Source organism: Chiloscyllium plagiosum, chromosome 12 (assembly GCF_004010195.1).
Source record: "Chiloscyllium plagiosum isolate BGI_BamShark_2017 chromosome 12, ASM401019v2, whole genome shotgun sequence".
Taxonomy (NCBI): Eukaryota; Metazoa; Chordata; class Chondrichthyes; order Orectolobiformes; family Hemiscylliidae; genus Chiloscyllium; species Chiloscyllium plagiosum.
Window position 1 is genome coordinate 85,090,689 of NC_057721.1, and position 5,000 is coordinate 85,095,688.

Here is a 5,000-nt window from a genome sequence, read left to right on the forward strand (position 1 = left end):
CTTGGAAATGGTCTCATAGAAAGGCCCAGCTTTCAATGAAGTCAAGGAACAGCTATCATTTTCTAACATTTTGACATACTATGATCCCAACAAAGATCTGATCCCTAACATACAATGTGGACAAGTGTGAGGTGATTCACTTTGGAATGAGCAACAGGGATAAAGAGTACTGGGCTAATGGTAAGATTCTTGGTAGTGTAGATCAACAGAGAGATTTTGGTGTCCATGTACATAGATCTCTGAAAGTTGCCACCCAGATTGATTGGTAGAGAGATTGAGTTTCAGAGCCGTGAGGTCATGTTGCAGTTGTACAAAGCTCTGATGCGGCCACACTTGGAGTACTGTGTACAGTTCTGGTCACTGCATTATAGGTAGGACGTGGAAACTTTGGAAAGGGTGCAGAGGAGATTTACTAGGATGTTGCCTGGAATGGTGGGAAGTTCTTATGAGGAAATGCTGAGGGACTTGAGGCTGTTTTCATTAGTGAGAAGGTTGAGGGGCGACTTAATTGAGACATAGAAGATAATCAGAGGGTTAGATAGGGTGGACAGTAAGAGACGTTTTCCTTGGATGGAGATGACTAAAATGAGGGGGCATAGCTTTAAATTGAGGGGTGATAGATATAGGACAGATATCAGAGGTAGTCTCTTTATCAGAGAGTAGTAGGGGCTTGGAACGCCCTGCCTGCAACAGTAGTAGACTCGTCAACTTTAAGGGCATTTAAATGGTCATTGGATAAACATATGAATGATAATGGAATAGTGTAGATTAAATGGGCTTCAGATTGGTTTCATAGGGCGGTGCAAAATCGAGGGCCGAAGGGCCTGTACTGCACTGGAATGTTCTATGTGCTATGTTCAGAGGTGGCGCAAAGGAGAGGAATGCCCAATAGCTTTTGCATCCAGGACTCTGGCTAATGCAGAGCATAAATATGCACATGTAGAAGAAGAAGGATTGGTGGTCATATTTGGAGTCAGAAAGTTCCACCAATAACTCTATGGATGAAAATTCATGATAATCACGGACCACAAACCCCTACTTGGTCTGCTTAAAGAGGGTAAGGCAGTGTCACCAATATTTCCTCAGTGATGGCTCTAATACTAAGTACTTATAATCACAAATTAGAACACGATCCTGGACGCTGAGTAGTGAATGTGAATGCATTGAGCCCCTTCCCATTAGCAGATATACCACTGGTGGTACCCCCAATGAAAGAGTTGGTCATGACATTGAATTTTCTGAACATGCTACCAGTCACAGCTGAAAATATCAGACTTTGGACACACAAAGACCCAGTCCTTTCCAAACTGAATCAATCAGTATTAATGGGGGAAAAGAGCCATCGCAGCTAGCATTAAAACCTTGTTTGAACCAGAGAGACCAGCTCACGGTAAAGGTCATCATATTGTTGTGGGGAGTGAGAGTGATTGTCCTGAATAAAGGTCACCATCAAATACTGGCTGAGCTCCACCAGGACCATCCAGGGGTTTCCAAAATAAAGCTGTTGTCAAGACAGTATAGGCAGGATTGGATGCAGACATAGCTGCGTTGGTGGGGCAGTGCCCAGAATGCCAACAAGGGCAAAAGTAACACTCCCCCGACTTTTATGGGAATGGCTGGGTAAATCCTGGACTCGATTACATGTTGACTATGCAGCTCCTTTCGTGTAGATTCAATGTAGATGCCCACTCAAAGTGGCTGGATGTGCAGAGACTTCATTCATCAAACACAAGGGTGACGATAGAAAAGTTGCCCATATCTTTTACAATATACAGAATCCCAGAAGTGTTGCTCACAGATAATGAGCCATCATTTACTACGATGGTATTTCTTAAAGTGAATTGTGATTTTTAAATGTAAGGACAGCTCCATACCATCCACCATCCAATGGTCTGGCAGAAGGAGCAGGCTGAATTTTGAAGGCTGGATTGAAGAAACTGCCCGACAAGATACAAACTGTCCTGGTTCCTATATGATTTTGCACCACCTCTCAGGCAGGGATAGCTCCAGCAGAGTGGCAAATGGGGAGAAGACGCCATACCAGGTTAAATCTGATCTTCTTGACCTGGGGTGAGGGAACTGGAGGTGAAATGGCATCAGGAATGCCAATGCTGGACACAAGACTCTGCTAAACAAGAGAGATAGCTCACTTCAGGGGATGAAGTTTGGTGTAGGAACCATTGGGATGGCTCTATGTGGTCATTCGAGGTCAGGACCAGTGACGTATAAAGTTGGGGTCAGTACGAATGGTCCTGACCAAGCACATGGACCAAGTGAAAGCTGTGACTCCACACGTGGGACCCTGCCCCTCAGAACACACAGAAAGGCTGACAGTGCCTGTGGGTTCACACTCTCCTTTAAGCGTTGAAGAGTCGCTCTGAAGCAGATAAGGGCATGACGGGGGTCATTGCCTCGATGCATTTGCTGCTGGGAGGAGAGAATGAAAATCGACCCGAGGTGCTCCCAGAGCAAGAGGTGAGCTCCCGTGCATTACACATTGCCCATATCAAACACTGAGTCAGAGGCTCCTGGCCCACTGCTAAAACACCCTGAGCAGCTCTCCGAGAAAAAGGAACGACCAATGGCTGCAGACTCAGAGAGGGAGGGATATACTGATTGTAACGTGGTTGGCCAGGTGGACCTCATAGAATATGGGTTTCCCGATTGGGGCTGTGAATCTGACCATTCAAGGAGCCCTGGCTGACAGGGGAGTGTCAGAGATACTGTTTACTCTGGGGTTTGACGCTGTACAAGACAGCATTAAGATCAAGGACTGTTCCTGTGTAAACAATTGGTGACTTGGTGACAGGATACTGGACTCTGTGGTATTATTTCAATGTCCTTTTCTTTTTTGGTAACAATAAAGCCCAGCACCAACCAGCAATCTCACCTTGTCCCTCAGCTGTCATTTTATAATTTTCCAAGCAAGTTAACCCGACAGCCACCACCCCACCCCTTGCCCATGTAGTTTAAAGCCCTATCCACAGGTCTCGCTATGCAATTTGTCAGGCCTGTGGTTCCAACATGATTCAGGTGAAGCCTGTCCCATTGGACCAGTTCCGAGACGTTCCTAGACATTCTAGCCAGAGACAGCAGCAAATGCTTTGTCTACCTTATCCTGTGGTGGACATGAGAAAGCCGAGATTTCTCCTATAGGAGCTGTCTATCTGGAGCGAGTGCAGTATTCCCCCTTGGGGGAACGGCACTGTTTACCAGCTCAGCTGGACATTCATCCCCCTACTCCTTGAGCCTCAATTTTGTTAACCAGACTTTGATTTGGCACTTTGTCAAATGCTTCATTAAAATCAACATCTACCGCATTCGCTTCATTAACCTCCTCTGCTACCTCTCCCAAACATTCAACTTGATTGGGTGTCAAGCACAATCTGTCTTTTACAAAATTCTGGCTGTCTTTATGATTTGGAGGAGCCAATGTTGGACTGGGGTGGACAAAGTTAAAAATCACACAACACCAGGTTATAGTCCTACAGGTTTATAGTGGGAGGAGAAAGTGAGGACTGCAGATGCTGGAGATCAGAGCTGAAAATGTGTTGCTGGAAAAGCGCAGCAGGTCAGGCAGCATCCAAGGAGCAGGAGAATCGACGTTTCAGGCATAAGCCCTTTCCTGAAGAAGGGCTCATGCCTGAAATGTCGATTCTCCTGCTCCTTGGATGCTGCCTGACCTGCTGCGCTTTATAGTGGGAGGCACTAGTTTTGGAAGCGCTGCTCCTTCACCAGGTGGTTGCCAAATAGATCTTTGGACAATAACCTGTATTAGATGATTTTTAACTGTCTTTAATTCACTTAAGTTTCTCCAAGTTCCTGTTCCTTTCATCCCTGATTCTGGATTTCAAAGTATCATCCGACGCTGATGTTAAACTAATTGGTTAGTCACTGCAGGACTGTCCTGACACTTGTTCTGAAATGAGGGTATTGCTTTTGCCACATTCTGATCCTGAGGTGTATCACAAGGTGATTAAAAGATTCAGGTGAACCCTTCCACTCTCTACACCGTTAAAAATAGCTGGACTGAGTGACCTATTTATTCAGGGATGCGGTGTCTGTTCCCTTTCAACTTTCACCCCACCAGTTCTTCCACTACCTCTCTCCTTCCGCCAGTATTTTTTTTAACCAGATTTCTATTCTTTAGTAAACAAGGATAGTACAGACTTGTTAAATATTCCACCCTAGCCCTCCCCCTCTATATAGACTATCCTCTCGGTCCCAAGTAGCCTGCCCATCCCCACCGCTTCCAACTTCTTTACCATTTACCTGCTGGGAAACTGTTTCTCAGTTCCCTTTGACTGTCAGTATGTTCTCCTACTCTCTCCTCTCCAAACTTATTTCCTTTTGCACCTCCCACTCACCTTCTTGTTTTTCACCTGGTTCTTATCTGGAGAATCCGCTGTGATCAGTCCTTATGTTTAAAGAGGCCAAAAATGCAGTAATTCATAAACCTTTTCCAATTCTTTAACTTGACCCAAACATCAAATGGGATCAAGTGGCAAGCGTCATCACTCGATGTTTCTGCCACATCTCGCCATGAATTCCCGAAGAGTTGCTCTTTTCACTGTCATTCTACGTAATCCCCTGTTTCACTTCTCAAGACAAACACACACGTTCAACTATGGTCCCCACAAGTATTTGTCTCTTACCAAAATCACAAAATCTTTCTGAATTGGTACTATCATGCCCTTCCATATCATTTCTAAAAACGTTCTCATTTTGTTACTCAGATACACAGTGTTTGATATTATTGAGACTGGTGTGAGGGTGGGGGTGTTGGATGGGGAAGGAGATGGGGTACAGTGTGTGCGAGGGTGGGAGGAGGTACAGAGTGCATGAAGGTGGGGAGGGGAATGGGGAACAATGTGTAAGGGTGGGGACAGGGATGGGGTACAATGTGTGTGTGAGGGTGGGAGGAGGTACAGAGTGCATGAAGGTGGGGAGGGGAATGGGGAACAATGTGTAGGGTGGGGACAGGGATGGGGTACAATGTG